General features: G+C 36.4%; 1 long non-coding RNA gene across 1 annotated transcript in view; it reads left to right on the top strand.

Moving 5' to 3' along the window:
* Positions 1 to 4,354, top strand: part of LOC115064563 — a 30,046-nt gene extending 25,692 nt beyond the window's left edge. The window contains exon 5 of the long non-coding RNA XR_003844405.1: positions 3,883 to 4,354. This is a non-coding gene — a long non-coding RNA (uncharacterized LOC115064563). The remainder of the gene's footprint in view (positions 1 to 3,882) is intronic.
* Positions 4,355 to 22,333: the final 17,979 nt, after the last annotated feature.

Raw genomic sequence — 22,333 nt, 5'->3', positions numbered from 1 at the left:
TAAATCCCCTCTTCCAAATGTCTTCTTCACCTTTCATATATCTTTTTCAGAAAAAAAGATAGATTTAATATGTGATGCTTTTTGTTTGTGTGCCCCTTATATTGTTTAAGAAGAAAATCTCAATTTTCACGCATTTTACTTCAAAAAACGGTATTATATATAATATATAATATAACATATTATATATCATAAATATGTTATATTTATAAATGTTATAAATATATATGATATAACATATTTTCTTTAAAGTTGTCTGTTATCTGGTTAGTTTCTTTTCTGTTTCCCTTTGTAAATACAAGTTCTCACTCTGTAGGGATAGATGACCTGAAATTGTGTAGAATACACACACACACACACACACACACACACACACAAACACATGTATATGCTGTATGCAAATAATAAAAGTTATCAATAATTATATTTCTGTTGAACTTGAACCTGAAGAAAACAAGAACATTCCTTGTCAAATATTATATTCCTAAATTTACTCATTGAAAAATAATATAGAAGGCAAAATATCATAAAGCTTTACAGGCACTGTGATGCTTTATAGAAGAAAATCAGAGACATTGTAAAGATGATTATGAGAGGCCGGATGTGGTGGCGCACGCCTTTAATCCCAGCACTCGGGAGGCAGAGGCAGGCAGATTTCTGAGTTTGAGGCCAGCCTGGTCTACAAAGTAAGTTCCAGGATGGCCAGGGCTATACGGAGAAACCCTGTCTCGAAAAAAAAAAAAAAAAAAGATGATTATGAGAAATACTGTGAAGATAAGAAATTATCGTTCAGAGACATTGTGACATATATAAGGAGAAAACATAGATTAGAGTCAAGGTGAAGATGAATGTGGGAAAATTATGGAAGTAATTGCTGCAAACACTGTATAAAGAACAAATGCTGTCATTTTTCCTGTTAAGAGCCATCATTTTTGTTACAATTTAACATTTATAGAATTGATATACATTAGTTAATAAATATGTATCATACCTTGTGGAATATGCTGGAGTTAACCAAAAACCTTAGAATGTTTCATTTGAATATGAATATGGGTTAATATATTAATGTATATGTATGTCCTTAAAATTATTATTTTCATGTTAGTATTATTTGTGTCATTGTGATGATCAAGAGTTTCTATATATATTTTTGTACTGCCAATAACTTGATTTTAAAAAATAGTGCGGATTTTTGAAGATATGAATGTAGATATGCTTAATTACTGATATCTCTGTAAAATCATGTGCTGGGAATTATAAAAGATGTTTCGAATTGCATCATGATAACACAGATGAAGTAGAGACAATGAGAGAAATCAATGAAGACATCCAAGAAAATATATTAGCAATTAACATTATGGTAATAATACTCTATATTTCTAAATATACCCTGAATCTCTAATAGACCATCTTCAAATAAATTGAATCTATTGCAAACTAAAACTGAAAGGAAATGGCGAAAAACGTTTTTGTAAATATTATAGAATCCTTATATTGCCAAATAAAATGTGAGTTTTTTTTTTTTTTTCCGAGGCAGGGTTTCTCTGTGTAGCTCTGGCCCCTGGCTGTCCTGGAACTCACTCTGTAGACCAGGCTGGCCTCGAACTCACTCAGAAATTTGCGCCTGCCTCTGCCTCCCAAGTGATGAGATTAAAGGCATGCGCCACCACGCCCAGCTAAAATGTGAGCTTTTAGAAAATGGCATATATTAGAAGATTACAAAGAATATGTGGATGTCAAGCACATAGCTTGTGCATATAGATATTAAATTATAGTGCTCCCTATATCATCACAATGTCTTTGAAGCTAACAGTTCTTTTAATAAGGTACTTGTGTAGGTTAGTTTTACCCAACATAACAGACTCTTCTTAATTGTTCATGATTTAGGACTTCAGTTACATACACCTTCAAGATTGCTACATAGCAGAACGCATGGTTCTGTTTTTATTGAATATAAATGAGAAACAATGGTACCAGCTGTCTTCAGTCCTTCTCTGTAGTCACAAAATTCAGAGCCCATAATCTGAGGTACTTTAAAGGTCTGTCATACCTTACTGTTTCTATGCTTCCATCTCTGTGAACACCATATAAGGGATTTCTTTCTTAATATTGCTCCAGCATGGTGTGATCAAGACTCTGATGTGCAGCTCGGTGAGACTCATAGGCTTGGATAAAGTGGTCTTAAAGTTCCCTGCTGTGTTGCTGAACTGGGAGGGTATTTGTTATTCACACATACGGTGATAAAAAAAAAAGATAAAATAAAATCCCACATAATTATTTAGTTATAAATTAATTGTAAAAGCTGAAAGAAATTCTCCAAGAATAAAAATTATATATATATATATATAAATATATATATAATTATATATATAATTATATATAAATTTATATATATGATTATATATAAAGAAAAATAAGATAGATTGCAATATATATATTAAGGGATATATTAAAAACAAAGTTAGCATATTTTATATCCTAAAAAATCTCTAGAATCGGTAATTATAGGAAAAACCTTTATTGAGAGGAAATAAGAGAAATAAAAGCATGAAAATTTAATGCATAGGCTATAAAAGTAGGTATTAATGCTTAGTTTAAAAGCTTAAATATATTAATAATGGAAGAATGTGCATTCAACAAAATATATAATTTTCATATTGTTCATCTCAAGATCTTTAAGTTAAAGAAATAATCCATTATAGGTTTCCTATTAATTTGCTGATGTAAAATTGCACTCATTAATTCATGTGAAGTATATGGAGATTATAGTAAATTAAAATTTTAAATTAATCACACTTATGAGGAGTAATTTAGACGTTCTTATTGGTTTTTTCTTTTTTTCTTGAGTTATCTGTTTACTTTATATCCTAATCACAGATTGCAGTTTCCCTCCCTTCTCTCTTCCCAGTCCAACTCATTCAACTACTCTCTCCCCATCTACCTTCCCCAGCTCAGCTTCCACCCCCAGCTCAGCCCTGACACTATTAATGAAACTCTGCTATACTCGCAGAGTGAAGCCTAGCAGAACTGTCATCAGAGAGAGTTCTTGGGGCCTGCAGACCTTGCCAGCATAGGAACTGGCATGGAACTGATTTGCCTTTTCAAACCCTGAAAAATCTCAAAATCTGAGACTGGCAGGAGTAGAAGTAACTTCCTCCCTATTTCCATGCCAACCTCGGAGCACATAACCCAGATATCCCTAACCAGGTAGTCAGAGATAGTCAGTCACATACCACATCTCAATAGCCTTAGCCTTCAGCCAATAACCTTTCACCATCCTGGATGTTCTCACCCCCCTCTCTAAAACGATATAACCCTTGGTTTACCCCAAATAAAGCGTATCTAACCCTCCCTGAATAAAGAAATAAACCAAAGTTAAGGTCATCTCAGAAAGCTGCTTCATTAAAGATTGTCGGAGAAAGATTGTCAGCTGTAAGTCAAAGATCCTTGAGGAAGGCCTTCTATTTCCCCTGTCGCACACCTCCAGCCCTCACCCCTACCCCATCAATCCATATATATATATATATATATATATATATTCCACATATAATATATATTGTGTTTATTTATGTGTACATGGCATGTATGTGTGTGTCTGTAAAATATAAGTATCATTAAGTTCAAATTTCTGTGAAGACTTAGTTGTGTCATATGGTATTTTTCTGAAAGCTGTTTTATGAGAGGATGATTCGCTGAGGCAGACACTTGAAAGGATGCATGATGATTGGAAAGAGTGTATGTATAACACAAAAATCTGCGACTGACTCTCTTGTGTTGGTTTGCCTTGCAATACTTCATTAGTCTTCACTGACTATGCTCTGGCTTCAGTTTGCCTTGCAATGCTTTGCTGGTCTTTGCTGATATTTGCTTGTCATGACTTCATAGACAGAAATGCTCCTGAGAACTTCCTGTGGTATCCTGGCTGTTTTGCGCCACTTCTGCAGACACATGCCTATTGAGTGGAGCCCATCAGTTTCTTCTGGACCAACCTGCTGCTACTGACACAGTTTTCATGTTTACACATTGGACTGGACCTCTGCTGACTTGTATTTGATGTTTTGGAGCAGACTGCTAACATCCTGACAACAAAGATTGGAATTGCCCCAAAGAACTGCATACAAACATGTTCCCATCCCATTTCCTTTCTTTTTCTCTGTCTCTCATAGGTGAGCTAGAAGAGAGGTTGAAGCACTTTAGAACCCTTGATAAAGTAGGTTTTGAGAAACCTAAGCCTACACTGTCATAAACAAAATAACAAAAGACCCCTCAGTTTTCACGTTCTACTACAGTCCCTTTTGCAAATCATATCAAACCATTACCATTAAATATAGTTGTATGTTTATTAAAAGTAGTCTTTTCTTAGGAGCTCTGAGTTTTGCAATGATATTCATGTTTAAATGATTTGATATATATGTATTGAGTGCTATATTGCTTAACTCTGGGGTTATATTCTGGAAAATTAATTGTTTTCTTATTTTCTCTTTACTTAAACCTTATACATATGTAGGTGGTGCCCAAACATAGGTGGTTCTGATATGCAACTATATATCTGTACCAATCAATTCATTATATAATCCCTAATGGCATTCTCCCATACTTTAATGCATACAAGTACTAGCTACATACTGAACATGCTCAGTTTTCTATACAGATATGATTCCATTGCAAAACATGTTAAATAATTTGTGTTTTTGAAAACTTAGATTCTGGACTTATATTTTAAAAGATAATTTCATTTTTAATAATAGTAATAAATAAAACATTTTATTGCTGTTTTCTCTTCATCTATGAGTGAAATTTGTTTGACTATATTTAAATATATTAATCATCTTGTGGCTACTACATGTTTAGATGCTCATTTCTGAGTTTATCTTTGTTGATTGGGTATCTTTTGGATGTTTTCCCTGGTTTTCGTTTCCTCTCTGTCTTCTAGCCTGAGTGGCTTGGGATTCTGGTGACTCGCTAGTTTTCAGAGACTGGTGTTTTGTGGGTTGGATGGCCTGTAAGGTTTGGGGTGCTAGCCTTGCCTCGGGGTCCCTTGTACTAGTGTGTCCTGAGGTCCTTGGTGCCAGTGTTGCCTCCATGTATACAGGCAGCATTTCCAGCGTGAAAATGGAGTACAGGGAACAAGGTGCAGCTCACTACTGATGAGTGTACCCTAAGAGGACCTAAAGGTCAAGAATTCTGGGGCAGGGCCATATTTGCTTGTCCCTGATGCCTGCCGATCTCCAGGAATGCAGGCAGAGCTAGAAAACGGAGTTTCCCTGTCTTAAAGAATTAAGATCAGCAGTGTAGATGCTTCAATCCTACGTAGAATGGGAAACAGAATAATCACAGGAGGTAGAGGGATGGAGGGACCTGTGAGGGTGAGAGAAGGGGAAGGAAATAATGGAGGGGGGGGTCAGGAGCAGATATGGGAAGGGACGAGAGAGAAGTACAGAGGGTCAGGAAGTTAAATAGAAACATGTAGCAGTGGGCGACGGGGAACTGGGTGTAGCCACTAGAAAGTCTCAGAGAAGCAGAAAGCTCCCAGGAGCCAATGGTGACGACTTCAGCCAAAATACCCAACCAAGAGACCACCTCCAGTAGACGGACACGGCCCCGCGTTGAGGTGTGGGACCACACACATAATTTTTTAACGCAGAAATGTTCCTGTCCAAAGGAAAGACGGCGGGGGGGGGGGAGGGGAGGAATGGAACAGAGACCAAAAAATGGGAAGAGCTTCCAGAGAGCAGTGGACCTAGGGATCCATCCCATCTGCAGACTCCAAATCCCCACACTACTGCTGATGCCAAGAAGCTCTTACTGACAAGAGCCTGATATGGATGATCCCTGAGAGGTCCTGCCAGCACCTGACCAGATTCTCACAGCCAACCATCGGGCTGATCATGGAACACTGATGGAAGAGCTAGGGGAAGGAGTGATTGCGCTGAAGGGGATTACAACCCCATGAGAAGAACAATATCAGCTAACTAGATCACCCAGAGCTTCCAAAGACTAAATCGCCAACCAAAGAGTATACATGGTGGGATCCATAGCTCCATATACATAGGTAGCAGAGGATGGCCTTATTTGACATCAGTGGGAGGAGAGGGAAGCTTGATGTCCCAGCACTGGGGGATGCTAGAGGGGTGAAACAGGAGTGAGTGATTGGGTGGAGAAACACCCTCATAGAGGCAAAGGTGAGGGAGATAAAGAGGATGAGTTGGGGGCTTGTTACAGGGTGGGTAACCAGGAAGGGTGATATTATTTGAAATGTAAATGAATAAAATGATTAATAAAAATAAACAAAAGAATAAAATAATTAAATTTGAATCTTATTTTTACGTTATTCTTCATGATTTTAAATTTTTCATTATTACTGTTTCACTTACTAATTCTACTTACTTTGTTCAGTGCTCCGAATGTATACATAAAATTCTTTAGAATGCTGATGTAAAGCAACATTTAATTCAGGTGGGGGATTCTTAAGTTAACACATGAGTAGAGAATTTTGTGCACATTTGGAGCTTTGAGGAAAACTTTCTGGATTCTGTTATGTGCTTCTACCAAGTGGACTGAGTCCTCTGAGTTGAATCCAGTCCATTGTAGTTGTTGGCTGCTACTGGGTGCAATAAAAGCGAAGAAAAAAATTAGTTCAGTAGAATAGGTTGTACAAAGAGAAAGTAACTATTTCCAATTGCCTAACCCTATAATTCTGTGGGCGAATATTCTGACCAAGAAAAAAGCCAACTCCATATAATGGATGTAATTGATCAAGTTAAAACTATTCTACTAATGTTGCTTTAAGTCAGTTCCCCTACACAGTTGGCACCCCCTGTGTTTCCTTTCTTCGCTTTCTTCTATATTGTCTTTTAACTCCATTAGCCAGTTTCTTCATGTGACATGTATTCTATTACTATCTACCAAGCTCTTCATCACAAGCCCTGTTCCCCTCCATCTCATGTTTTTCATCCCAGTTTTATGCCCTTTAAATTCTGTAAACACACACACACACACACACACACACTCACACACCACACTGGGGGTGGGTAGGATTTTCTTTCCAAGTTTATGATTTCTAATTTAAAATGACAAGTTTAAGATAAATCCATTTTTTTCTGAATGTGTAAAATTCTAATTTTATTTATGATGAGTAAAATTACAGTGTGTATATCCCAACTTTTCATCATATATTTATTTATTAATGGACATATAGGGCTATTCAATATATATTATATATGCTATATATAAAAAATTATACACAATATATTATATATGTACATATACATATATATTACTTGCTACATTGGGCAGTAATAAGTATGAATGGGACAATATCTCTGTGATGGAATGAAACAACACAAATCAAAAGCTGATTGGGGAGAAAAGGGTTTATTCAGCTTACACTTCCACATTGCTTTTATCACCAAATGAAGTCAAGACAGGAACTCAAATGGGGCAGGAACCGGGAGGCTGAAGCTGCTACAGAGGCCACTTGGGAATTCCACTTACTGGCTTGCTTTATATCAAGACAGGGTTTCTCTGTGTAGCCCTGGCTGTCCTGGAACTCACTCTGTAGACCAGGCTGGCCTCGTACTCAGAAATCTGCTTGCCTCTGCCTTCCGAGTGCTGGGATTAAAGACTTGTGCCACCAATGCCCAGCTCAGCTTTCTTTTTAAAGAAACCAGAACTACCTACCTGCCCACAAATTGTACCATTCACCATGAGATGGGTCCTACTCCATTGATCACTAATTGAGGAAATGCATTATAGTTGGAGACATTTTTTGAATAAGGCTCCTTCCTCCATGATGATTTTAGCTTGTGTTAATCTAAAGTAAAACTACCCAGAACTCCTTTCACATTGACACACAAACACATCACTTTTCAGTTAGAACCTTTCCTTTCTCATTCATCCCATTGTTTTCTCAGTATGTTAATAATCACAATATAAAACAGAAATATTTTTAAGGTTCACAGTCTTTATAAATCCAAACACATTAAATATTCAGTATCTTTAAAGTATCCAATCTCATTTTTAAAAAAATCCCAAATCTTTCTTAAAAGCTGAAAGTCTTCGAGCCTTGGGCTCCTATGAAAACCAAAATTAATTTAAATATATTTTTCAAAAGGGAAAAACCAGGGCATAGTAAGATACTAACGAAGCAATGCAAAATCCCAGCAGGGTAAATGACTCAGTGTCCAATCATCTGGGATCTTCATGAACTTCTGGGCTCTACGGTTGTGGGTGTCAGATTACTTCTCCAGTTTGGCCTTTTGCACAGCACATGGCTTGTCTTCTAGGCTCAATATAGCTCTACTACACTGTTGCTACTCATCTTGGTGGTCATTTCATGGTACAGGCATCTCCAAAACTGCTGGAGTCCCTTGCTGCTAATGGATCACACATCCAGCAATAGCCTTTTCTGGGCTCTCCTCATGGACCTGCTACACATTATGAAGCCTCAACTGCTCTCCATGATCATTATTTTCTTCAAAAACAGTACCACTTGAGAGACTCTTACACTATCAAGTTCAATGGCCATCAGGTCATACTACCATGGGTCAACAGACCATGGCCAAGTCTGTAAGGCAGATTCTGTGAGCTGCCTTGAGGAAACATTTCCCCAAAGATTCACCTCAGTGATGCTGGTCTCTACTTCAGCCCCAGTTGACCAGCATAAATTATTTAAGCAAAGGGAAGATTTTACTTTATTGGTTCGGGTCACTTGTTTATTACAGCTGAGTGACTCTTCAGTTGACCAGTCTCCACAGCCTTTCACCCCACCCTAAGATTCCCAAAAAGATCCAGTGGAGTCTTTGCTTCCCTCTGAAACTGCACAAGCCAGTCCTCCATGGTCTTCAGTGTTCTCAATATTCCTATCATAAGAATTCCTACAGGACAGTTTACTATGCTCTCCATACTCAATGGCAACACAAAAGTTCAAAGTCCTTCCCACAATTCTCCGCAAATAAGATGTCCAGGTCTGACAGAGCAATAACCCCACTACCCTTTGCAATTTCTGTCTTAGACAGGGATGCGATTACTATGATGAAATTTCATGAGCAGAGCAACTTGAGGAGGGAAGGGCCTTACTTCACCCACAGTTCACCACAGAAACAATAATAGCAGGAACTCAAGCAGGGTGGGAACTTGGAAACCGGAGCTCATGCAGAGGCCATGCAGGTGTGCTGCTTACTGGCTTCATTCGCATGACTTATTCAGTGTGCAACCTTATAGTACTCAGGCCAACCATCCTAGGAGTGATGCCACCCACAGTGGCCTGGGTCCTCCCACATTCGCATCTGTTACTAATTAAGGAAATGACATACAGAATGGCTTAAAGTCCTATTATATGGAGATTTTTTTTTTTAACTAAGGATCTTTCTCTCCTCTCTTATGACTCAAGCTTGTGTCAGGTATCTAAAAAGTACAGAAGTTATTCACTGTAATTAATATGCCCAGTAATATTTGCTTATTTACTGCTGATAATTATGTGAATTTAGAAGATGAATAAAGCTGTTCATACTCGGAAAGTCAGTACTCAGCTGTATTTGGAACCACATTGGACTGGAGAGTGAGAATTTGTGTGCCTTACACTGAGCGTAGATTTTACACCATGCCACCATGATTGCTATATTCACAAGTTAAATATGTAGCAACATATGTGTGAAGACAAACAAAATTATGTTTTCCAATGAATGTTTTATTCTACTTGCTTAGCCATTAATTTTTTGTCTAGTGAATTACACAATAATGATCTTTCTAGTCATGTTTATGTAATTGTTGCATCCAAAATTCTGTTATGAATAATTTCTGAAAATAAAAATATTTAATTATAACAGAATCAGTATGAAAATTTTTCTGTGACTCTAATATATATTGTATTGTTATTCAGAGTTCTGTTAATGCTAAGACATGCATCTTGACTGATTGTAAGTATGGAGAACGATGGGGTTCAAAGAGCTCCCACATACTGTGCCACTCATTTTTAAGTCATTTCTTTCAAATATAGACATCTAAATGTGTCTCCTAGTTACATCTGTATTGCTGTGATATAACACTATGGCACAGACATCTAATAACAAAAGTTTTAACTGAGAGCTTAATAACAGTTCAGGTAAGTGCATCTGCATGGTAGCGAGTATGGGAACAGGCAGGAAAGCAGACGCAGCATTAGAACAGTAGTGACGAACTTACATGCTGATCTAAAGGCAGCAAGCAGAAACAGAGGCAAATTAGGCATTGCTAGAGATTTTTAAAACTTAGAGAAAGAACACTGCCATTAGTCTCTTCTTCGAAAAAGGCACACCTCCTAGTTCTTCTCAAATAGTCTTCTACTTGGGAAGCAAACATAGGAGTCTGTGGAGGCAATGGTCATTCAAAGCACTACAATTGTAGTGATGGATGTATGAAGAAGTTATAAGGAAGAGACTGAAATTTGCATATTGTGATAGCCATACAGTATGAGCACTCTTGTTTTGTCTGGTGTTGTTAGATAGTAAGAAATTTGGAATTCTCGTGGGGGAAAAACCATTGCTTAGCATTATATAGCATTGACATTTTTTTATATTTAATCATTTTGCAACAGTTTTAATTTTCTGTTTATTCAATTATTTCTAGCAATTTAAAATTTTTATTTTTTCCATTAATTATTTCAAGCCTTCTTATAAACAGGCCCACTTGTATATTGCTATTATACTTATTGTGCTTATTCTGCTATGCTTATAATTTTCTGTAAGATGATTTATTCAATTGCTATTTATTAGTATTGTAATTAAAACAAAATGTCTTTTCCATGTAGATTTCATATAATTTACAATAAAAGAACAGTTTGTTTGTAAGTCTAGCTGACTCCTGCTGTTCGATAAAATTATTCTGGAACATTAAAGCCATACACACACACCCAAAAGAGGCCTTCAATCATTCAAGCACAATAAATGCATTGAGACAGTTTTGCACTTGTTTATTTGTTCTGGAAGTCAGCCAAATTAACTTGTAATACTAAATAACCACAGATGTCAATGCAAAGTAATTTGAAGTGACAACATATCAGTTTAAAGTGCATTCCTGGCAGTAGGTGCTACACTTTGGCTTCATCAGGGTCATCCCGAGCATCCTGTTCTCAGAGTCACTGATTTGCAAAATGAACAGCAGTATTTACAAACCAAATTGCTCTACCAGCTAATATCATATTATAGGGGACAGATTTTGTTAAGAAATACGGGAAATAACCTCACATTTAATTGTCCTACCATCAGCTATCTGCTAATTATATCAGCTATGTTTTCCTTGTGTTTTAACCTCTACCACATAGCTCATGTGGGAAAATATTGCGTCAAAAGTTTCACCTAGTAAATGACTGTTTTTGCAAATGTCACAAAATACATAAACCTGGAACTACTTTTATTAAGTAAATTTGTTCTTTGATAATTCCATGCCATGTGAATAACACATGTGAGCACTTTCCCCTGATTCCAAGTTAAGCTCCTTTCTAGTCCCTACCAAGCTATTAACAGTCTGTCTGTTCCATTTTCAGATTCAGGACTTTTTATTTTATTTTATAACATGTTTTCACTGGGGTCATATTTGTGACCATCTTTGTCTCTTGGTGATGTCACAAATAGATATATAAATTAAGTCAACAGCTTTCTTTCTTCCTAAAATCAATCTCATGTATTTCAAGTAAAATTTTTAGAATCAGAAAATCATGTAGATTAAAGAAATGTTCCAAATGAAATGTATCATAACTGTATTTTCTGAATGCAATTATTATTGTAAAGTATCCATTATACTATGGGATACATGCAAATGTATTGTAGAAGTGTAAATATGTAACTTTTAGTTTTATAGCTACAGTACACTCAGCTAAGAAATGTAGGTATTACTTCCTTTCCAATCTGAACTCATAAGAAACGCCAATATTTATTTGTAAATACACACACACACACACACACACACACACACAGAGAGAGAGAGAGAGAGAGAGAGAGAGAGAGAGAGAGAGAAACACAAATGGCATGAAAGCTTACTTTGCCTTATCACAATTTTCTTCCAAGTGTAGTTCATGTCAGAACTATGTCAACATTAAAATGTAACTAATACTATTTGAATGTTGCAAAGAACATCTATTGTGATTGTGATTTAATAACAAAATTTTAGATATGTAATCCAAAATTTATGGCCTCATATCACAAGGATATTTTGTATTCTAGTTTCTTATAGAACTGTTCATAATGGTCAAGAAAATAAATCAAACTAAATGCTCATCTCTAAATAAAAACAGCCAAATATATGGGATATGTATGTATAAAATATGTAGAATGAAAATTTATTTTTCAAGAATAATTAAGTCATATTATTCATTGAAATCAAAACAAAAACAACATGGAGATTACCATGTTAGGCAAAGAAAGCACAGACTAAGGAAGATAAATATCATATTTCTCCCAGGTGTGTGTGTGTGTGTGTGTGCATGTAAGAAAAAAGAGAAAGAAAAGTTATGTGAGTAGTAAAGGAAGTGAAGGAGTAATAAAACAGTTCAAAACATATTATAATTAATATATTTCAATTCCAGTGCTTAATCAATACTTTCTCACTTAAAGGGTTAATATTAGAAGCTACAACCATAACGTCTCAGTAGCATGACTGTGTAATCATGAACTGAACAAGGACAGGAACAATAGATGTGGCCAAGTACATGGAGGAAAACATAAAAGGCCTGAGTCTGTACAAAGAACTACCAGCAACTAAAGAATGCTGAGAGCAGGAGAAAGAGTATTCGCCAGGGAAGAGCCCACCAATTGGTTATGGAATAACAATGATCAGCCCTGAAAATAGAGACACAAGCGACATCACAAAAACTGACAGGTCTTATACACATACACACAGACATACGTACTCACACACATGCATATGCCTAAATATATACATACATGCAGGCAATAACGGAGAATGAAGAAGAGGCCGTTGTTGTTGTTTTTGAAAGAGAGAACGATGAGTATATAAAAGGGGTTGGAAGGAGGAAAAGAAAGGACAATAAATATAATATTAAAATCTTATTGTTGTATTTTTATTATTTTCTTTTTATTATATTATTTATCATACTATATATATTAAAATGTTATATACAAACCAGGTACATGAACATTGTTTATAATCAAATAGAAAATGTAATAAAAGTGACAATTTAACTGAGAAAGAGGAATATATATATATATAATTTATCCCAAATTTAATGAAAGTAGTTATGCACAATATTTATAAGGGAGAAACCAAAATATTAAAAAGGTTTAGAAATATAATATAAACTTTATACCACAGGCACTTTATACTTTTAAACACAGAAAAATAGATGTGTTTCTAGTCATATTTTCTTGTAAATTTTATTTATAACTTTGAACCTATCATCATCTCTCTGGTAATACCTCTAAATAAAATCCTCATATCTTACCCTATGTCTTATGGACCAAAGTATCATAAACACTTTACAAATTAAAGTGTTATTTATTGTTATGTACATACCACCCTCCATTAAAATACATACATATTCTTTCTCCCTCAACCTTTTCAGTTTGAGCATTTAGTATAACTTAACCATTTACATGTATCCATTATTCTTCCACTTGTGTTTATGTACATATGTAAAGAACAAAAGTCAATGAAAAATATCTTCGTCAGGCACCCACTCAGGGCAGTAAACTCTAGGACCGACCAGTCACTGCTTCTCACCTCTGGTTTTATCCGCGTGCAGAAGCACACAGCTGCGCCTAGCTATTTACATTAAAGATGAGATTTCTAACTCAAAACTTAGGCAGTAAGACTTTTACATGGCTGACTCACCTCTGATGCTGTGAAAGTAATTTTTGTGAATATTAAATAGCTGAGTTCTTTTTGATATTAATGATCAATAATTAATTTAATTGAAAACTATTTGAGAACAATTTTAGGTTTAGATGAAAACTGAGGTGATAATGTTGAAAAATCTCAACTGTCTCTTAGCTCTGTCACTTAGTTTACTTATTATGAGGGAGGCATTAGTATGATCCACTGGCTTCAATACTCTAGAATTGACACATCATTATTTAAGAGCTTTAGTTTACATTAGGTTTCTGTATTTATGCTGCATATGTGTGTGGGTTTTCCCCATGGAATGCCTGAGTATCATATTTGACAGCATTTACAAGAAACTGAAAAGTGCCGTGCTTCACTTAGTCATACTCTCTTTCCCTGCATTGGCATCCATTGATATTTTAGTTATTTGTATCATTTTGCTATTTCCAGGATGCCGTACATTTGCATCCATCATGACTGTTTTAGAAGGGTAGTGTGCATTGAACTCATCATGTCTTTGTAATTCTTGGGTGCTCATTTATTTCTATCTAGCAATTCTATTTTATTGGACTGTTGGCCCGTGGCTTATGTACTTGCCAACTGGTGGGAATTAGTCCTTTCACTGTGGCCAGGTTTATATAAAGGTGATAAAACAGTTTATGGGCAGGTTTTAGATGGATTTGATTTTGGCAAATACCCAAGTATGTGACATACAGAGTATGGAACATACAGGAACATACAGGAAAATTACGTTTACTTCTGCAATACATTTCTGAGTTCTTCCAAAGTGCCTTTAAATTTTCATTCTCACATGGAATGCATCAGACTTCATATTTCTCCCCATCCTAGTTAGCCTTAGTGCTGCCAGGATTTAAGTCTTAGCCACAGTAATATTATTTACTTATGTCTTTGTTTTAATTTGCGTTTTCCTGTAACTTGAGAACTTCTTCTTGAGCTATTTTGACCATATATATATTTACCTTGTTATTATAATATTTTGCCTAACTTCTTCCTCGGTCACTTTCATATTTCTAAATTGTAAGTGTTTCGTGGGCACTGTAAAGTCAATAACTTTATTGCCAAGGGTCTTGCAGGAAGAAATGGCAAATGCTTTCAGAACTCACGGAATGCATCCCAGGGGTTTCCACAGCCATATAAGGGAGTCTTGGTATAGTCCAGTCCTAAGGACTATGTGTACTGAGAATTTTATCCTGATAGGGAGTTCTGCTCTGCTTGCTGCCTTCGTATCCCTCTTAATCTAAGATTTTTATGAAAACTTTGAGGAAGCTTCCAGTCCCTCACTGGACAGTATCTCCTCCGGCACTCACCATAATAATGCCTGATCTCTTTCAGGTTTTGCTTCTGGAGCAGATTAATGGCATAAACATCACCCCAGAAAGAACTTAGAGACATAGGTTGTTGATAAGGACCACCAACTTTAGAAAACATTTGGAAAAATAAAATTGTTAGTAAAGCTAGGTTGAGATGTTTTTGCTACTGGTTCTGATGTGGAAAATCTTAGGAAACAATATGAAGTTCAGAAAGGCCCACTCTTGTCAGTTAAGCTATGGACCTTTTATGGTCAGGGAACAAGAACAACGGCATCACTGGCTGATGTAACTGTCACTGAGGCTGGACTGGTGATAATTGAGTTCTTAGACCCATTTTTTGTTCTCAGTTCCTGATGTGATTTATTAATATTTGTTGATGAGTAGATATGCATTTTGAGTATTTCAGTTAGATATGATTGATTTTTATATAAAAGTTTAAGTTTGTGATTCTTTTAAGATTCTTACAAGAGTACTTCTAAAGATAAATAATAAAATAATTATAATTTTCTTTGTAACTGCAAATTGCAGTAAGAAAAACTAGCTGGGAAAATTACCTTTCTTGTTTATACTTTTTAAATCTATAACAACTTGCTTAGCTAGAAATGCACATGGGCTTTGGGTAATAATTTTTTCTTTATTGTACTACATAAAGTTATTTCTTGTAAAGGTATTGGAAAATACAATATTTTACATAACCATTCACTAGAAGAAAACTAAAACATAATCACATTGTAATTTTATATTGTTTGAAAGATTTTGCTGAGATATATAAGTTATTGGAGAAAGAATAAATTATGAGGGTTGGAAAATTATTCCTTCTATTCATCAAATATATACATCAAATATGTGTGTGTATGTGTGTATGTCAGGTGTGTGTGTGAATGAGGGCTGGAATATTGTTCCTTCCATCCATCAACTCTGTGTGTGTGTGTGTCTGTGTGTCTGTGTGTCTGTGTGTTGGAGTTTGCTTTATACACAAATTGTGTGTATTTATGTATGTATGTGTGAAATATTTGGATCCTGCTTGCTGAAGCTTTGCTCTAAGCACTCTATGTGTCAATGTATATATGTCTGTATGTGGGTCTGTCTATATGTATATATGTGTGTATGTATGTATGTATGTATGTGTGCATATATGTTTGTGTGTATGAAGTCATTGGTCTCTGCTTCTTGTTTCATTCACAGAGAGAGAGAGAGGAAGGGAGTAAAATTTCTTTCTTTTCTTCTCTTTCTCAGCAGCTCAAAGGTGTTAAAAGAGTTAATTTTTTTTCTTTTTTTCTTTTTTTTTTGGAGACAGGGTTTCTCTGTGTAGCCCTGGTTGTCCTGGAACTCACTCTGTAGACCAGGCTGTCCTCGAACTCAGAAATCTGCCTGCCTCTGCCTCCCAAGTGCTGGAATTAAAGGAGTGCGCCACCACTGCCTGGCAAGAGTTCATGGTTTCTCTGCTGGCCACAGGGAGTGACAGACCCAGTAATTTAATCTGTGTTCCCTCATAAAAAAAAAAAAAAAGTCTGCTGAGTAATTTCCCTAGTTGCTAGCTATCTTTGGTAGCAGCCCCTGTAGGTATCGGGATCCACCCCTCTCAGCAGCTCGAAGCACTGATCTCCAACAGCTGATCTCCACATGGACACCAAAAACCATTATTGCGCCATTGGCCCATTATCACAAATATGATTGTAAATATCTTCCTTGCTTTTGATGTATATTTTAATTCTCCTAATAGTATGGACCAAGTAATTAATCTTTAAACTTATTTTACATTCTAGTCATTGCCCCCTCCTGGCCATCAGTCTCATCCTCATTTGTGAAGAGCCTTTTGAGGCACCCCTTGGTAGGAGTCTGACATTGGCCAAGGACAAGGAAGTAAGCTCAGGCAGGAATCTGATATGAAGGCAAGAAAAGGAAGTAAGTTTCAGCAAGAACCTAACATTAGGCTACAATAGGGAAGTAGGTTAAGGCAGGAATTTTAATATTAGAGTGAAACAAAAGAAGTAGGCTTCAGGCAGGAATTTTAATATTAGAGTGAAACAAAAGAAGTAGGCTTCAGGCAAGATTTGGGGCTTGGACAAGGAAGTGGGTTCAAGTATTTTGGTCATTATGACAACTGTCAAGGGAGTATCGTGAGACTTTGCTTACTGCCCTGCTAGTTCCGTATTTTACTGCTTGCCCTTAATACTTGCATGTAATTAAAATGGTATAAAAGCAGATTGCAAAAACTAAATCTGCCTTCAGTCTCAGAATTGACTGGGGTCATGTTACAGTGCTGTCTAACAGTCCTTTTTCTTCATCATCCTCACTCCTGCACTGGAGATCTTGTTGACTGAATGAGGGCTTGGCCACTCATCTCATTCCTCCTTCCCCTTTCCCTCAAAAAGGTGCTCCCCACACCCCTACAAGTCCTTCCATTTCACTGGGGCCCCAAGTCTCTTGATGATTAAGCACATTTCCCCTACTGAGGCCAGACTTGGCAGACCTCTGCTATATATGTGCCAGGAGCCTCAGACCCGGCTGTGTGTGCTCCTAGTCGGTGGCTCAGTCTCTGGAGAGCTCCCTGGTATCCAGGGTTAGTTGAGACTGCTGGTCTTTCTATGAGGTTGTCCTCTCTTTCAGCTTCTTAAATCCTTCACCTAATTCCACCATAGGGGTCCGCAACTCAGTCCAATGGCTGGGTGTAAGTATCTGTGTTCGTCTCAAGTCAGCTGCTTGTTGGACATCTCAGAGCAGAGAGCCATGCCAGGCTCTCATTTATAAGCACATATACATCAGTAACTGTGTCAGGCCTTGGTGCCCCACTCCCATGAGATGGATCCCGGTCACTGAACCATCTTTCCCAGTCTCTTTTCCTTTTTTTTTTTTTTTTTTTTTCCTGCAGTTCTTTGAGACAGGAACTATTCTGGGTCAGAAATTTTGACTGTGGGTCTCTCACTTCCCGGAGCGCTGGGACTTTCTCAAGGATTCCCTACTCCCACCCCTGCCGCCCCCAATTCCCATTCACTGAGGCTAATTATTTTCATTCATTCCCCTGGTCCTCTGGGTTTTGCTTCTTCCCCCCATTACTGATCTTGCTCCCCCTTCTCCTCCCCTCTCCCACCCAGGTCCTTCCTCCCTCTGCCTCCTGTGAATATTTTCTTCCCATTTGTAAGTGGGATGGAAGCATCTTTACTTGGGCCTTTCTGCTTGTTACATTTCGTAAGGCCTGTGGTTTGTATCCTAGGTATTTTGTACAATTTGGCTAATACACACTGATCAGTGAGTACATACCATGCAAGTCCTTTTGAGTCTGTTACCTCACCCAGGATGATAATTTTTAGTTCCATCCAATTGCCTGCAAAATTCATGATGTCTTCGTTTTTTACAAGCTGAATTTTATTTCTTTGTGTAAGTGAATCACATTTACTATATCCATCCTTCGGTTGAGAGACATCTCAGCTGTTTCCAGCTTCTGGCTATTACAAATAAGGCTGCTATGAACATAGTGGAGCATGTGTCATTGTGGTATGGTAAGACATCTGGGTATATGCATGCCAGGAGTGATATAGTTGAGTTTTCAGGTAGAACGATTTCTGATTTTTTGAGGAACTGACAGATTGATTTCCAGGGTGGTTGTACCAGTTTGCAATCCCACCAGCAAATCAGGAATGTTTCTCTTTCTCTACATCCTTGCGAGCACATGCTGTCAATTGAGTAATAATAACTAATTACAATTTTATTATTTTGTTGAACTCATTGTGATTGCTTGAATGAGCACTTATCTCATAGGCTCATAGAGTTTAATTCTTTATCACCAGGTAGTGGAACCCTTTGAAAGGATTAGAAGTATTAGAAGGTATGCTCTTTGTAGAGGACATTTGTCACTGGGGGTGGATTTGGAAGTTTCAAAAACCCATGCCAGGCCCATGCTCTGTCTCTGCTTCAGTCTCTGTCTTTGTCTCTGTCTCCCTCTTTCTGTCTCTTTATCTCCCTCTGTCTCTGTCTCTCTCTCTGTATCGCTTCCTTTCTCTCTGACTCTTCTCCCCATCTCTCTGACTATAGATGAAGATGTAGCCCTCAACTACTTCTCTAGCACCATGCCTGTCATGTCTATTTTCAGTGTTAAGAGATCAATAACAATGCCTATTAAGATTTCACAATATAGATATGTAAAATTACACTGTATCCTGTGAATCTACCTTATATAAGATGCATTTGTACATATTTTTGATCAGGTTTTAGAAAATTAATCATAATAAAATTCACTGTATGACCCTATAGTAATATATGGAGAGCAGAAAGAAATAGAATCTCAGTAGAATCTCTTCATATGTGACATATGACATATTTATCCTATAGGGGACTCTTATTTGTCAGTGTTAAGGCCTGAGGTTTCTAAAAATAAAATCCTATGCATAACTAAAATAAAATGGTATTTGGACATTTGCAATTTCAGGATAAAACACATATTGCTAAAGTACGAAACACTGATTTGTAGATGAAAAACCCTGAAAATGAACCATATACGTATATGTATATATATATATATATATATATATATATATATATATATATATATATATAATTTATATTTGCCTCAACACCCCCCAAAGGTCTATAGGCAACTAAGAAAAATTGAGAGTTGGAGAAATAGTCTGCTTCAGGGATGAGCACAAATACTTGTTATGTAATACAAATGGTCAACCCTGAAAAAATTCTAATAGCATTTAACAGATTGAAGAGATAATATTTAAATATGTACATATTTTATATATGCACATGCACATATATTCATGTGATAGCAATGGATGAGAAAGAAGGCTTGAATTTGGAAGAGGAAAGCAAGGAAGTAATGCCCCAAATAAAAACATTTTGGGACAGTAAAAGTTATATTTCCATCTACAATGAACACTGAGCGTCCTGTGCTTAGTAATTAAGCCTATAATAACTGAAGAGTGTGTAACAGCCTTCATCAAGAGTGTTACCTTGAGAAATCCAAAATGGTTCTTCTGAGGCACTACCTTCAACTCTCCCCCTGCCTTTTGTTTTGCTGGGTCTTAAGTTTTGGCACATCTCTCTACATGTGAGAGATACATGTAGTCCTTGAGTGGCCATATTGCACTCAAAGGACTAGTTGATTTTACATATTTATGAAACAGGAATCCAAATAACTTGCATGTGAATAGCTAATATTTGTGTGAAAGGTTGTGGAAGGGAGTAATTATAATGCAATTAGATGTACTGAGCAGATACTGAGTTGCACACAGTCTAGCAACTCGGAACCTTCTCAAAGACTTGAACACATTTTTAGTAGATTGGCTAGGGGGTGGGAGAAGGAGGTATGGGATGTGGAACAGTCAAAGAGTGGATTGGAAGGGTGATAAAATCTGGACTGTTAATCCCAGCACTCGGGAGGCAGAGGCAGGTGGATTTCTGAGTTCGAGGCCAGCCTGGTCTACAAAGTGAGTTCCAGGACAGCCAGGGCTATACAGAGAAACCCTGTCTTGAAAAACCAAAAAGAAAAAAAAATTGAAAAAAAAAAGAAAATAGTTATTACTTAAGCAGATATCTGACTACCTAGTAAATCATAGTGACTTGCAAGTGAAATTCTTTATTTTCTAGAAGAAAGTCCTAGGGCCAGCACAAAGAAAAATCAACATATGCTGAAATTTTCCTGTATTTCTAAGCTTAAGACTTTTTCCTAATATAGAACTCTTTGAGTTTCATAGAACTGATACAGACGTCTTTAAATAAGGGAAAAACTCATCATCAAGAAAGATGTTACCCCACATTTATATTTTCATATAGTTCTAGCATTTCAACATGAGAACCTTTGAATTTTTATCTAAATAATTTTATTCTACAAAAAATAAATGAGCCCAGCTTTCTGGCAACACTATTCATGAGATGTTGATAAACTCATGGGACCCAAACTACTCTCATAGCTTCAATTGACTTCAGGTACCTACTGAGAATAGAAAGTCAGTGAAGAATCAGATCACTTGATGCCTAGTTGGAAACTCTTTGCTCTGGCTAGCACATCGGTATGATTCACCAGTCTAGCATGTATTGGAACTGATATGAAGAGTGGCTAACATGAACTTCACACTAATTTTCTAATTTATGAAAAGAGACTTTGTACAATAGGCAAATATAAGAAAATGGAAGGCATTAAAAATGGCTCTGTGTACATAAGTAGAAAATATAACTTAATCAAGAAGAGGTATTACAATATACCGCCATGATCAGAATCTGAAAGTGGCCAGCAGGACTCTTTCTACCACATATAGAGTAGATATTCTTGTTTGGCCCATTAGAAAGAATGATAGATTTGGAGAACAATAGCAATTATCATAAACTTTACCAGATAGTGATTTGAATCTGGTGTGCAAGTTGTGGCTTTAGTATTTGAGCAAATTAATACATTCATAAGAACTGGGTACTAAACAATGGTATTTAAAATGGATTTTTCTTAATGCCATTTAGTAAGTCATCAAAGATAGATTCATTTTATATGAGGATAACAGCAGTTCCTCAGCACTGTACTGTTACAAGATCCTTCCTCTTTTTTATGTGTTGTTTTATATATACACATACACATAACTATACATATATATATATATATATATATATATATGTGCATATATATATATGTACATTTCACCGAAGACTGATTTTATTTTATTTTCAAAAAATTTCACACTTGTCAGTTGCATTCTTGGTATTATTCTGATAAGACCTATTGGCAGGGTACAGTGACTAATTCATATTTGCTGCTCTGACTACTCGTGAGCATGACAAAAGTATTCTTTCTTTCTTTTATGGTATAACTTTGATGGCTCTGTTTTCTGACAGTTTTAAATGTGTAAATAGCTGCACTCTGCTTCCTGACTCCCAGCCTTACTAATCAACCCTCCTCCACACGGTAATCTNTTCTTCTTCACAACTGAACTCCCACTACCATTTTGTTGACATTTTTTTATACAATTTCCATCTTTCTTACATTACTTAAGGATTAGTCATCCTCTGTCTTTTCTTAATAGTTTCCACAGCTTATTCATCATAGTTATTTTTAATATATACCACATTATTATACACATTATTATAAGATTTACATCAAAATAAAAAATTCCTCAACAGAACACCAATGGCTTGTGCTGTAAAATCAAGAATTGACAAATGGGACCTCATAAAACTGCAAAGCTTTTGTAAGGCAAAAG

This window comes from Mus pahari, chromosome 8, assembly GCF_900095145.1.
Source record: "Mus pahari chromosome 8, PAHARI_EIJ_v1.1, whole genome shotgun sequence".
Taxonomy (NCBI): domain Eukaryota; kingdom Metazoa; phylum Chordata; class Mammalia; order Rodentia; family Muridae; genus Mus; species Mus pahari.
This window is presented reverse-complemented; position numbering and strand designations above follow the sequence as displayed.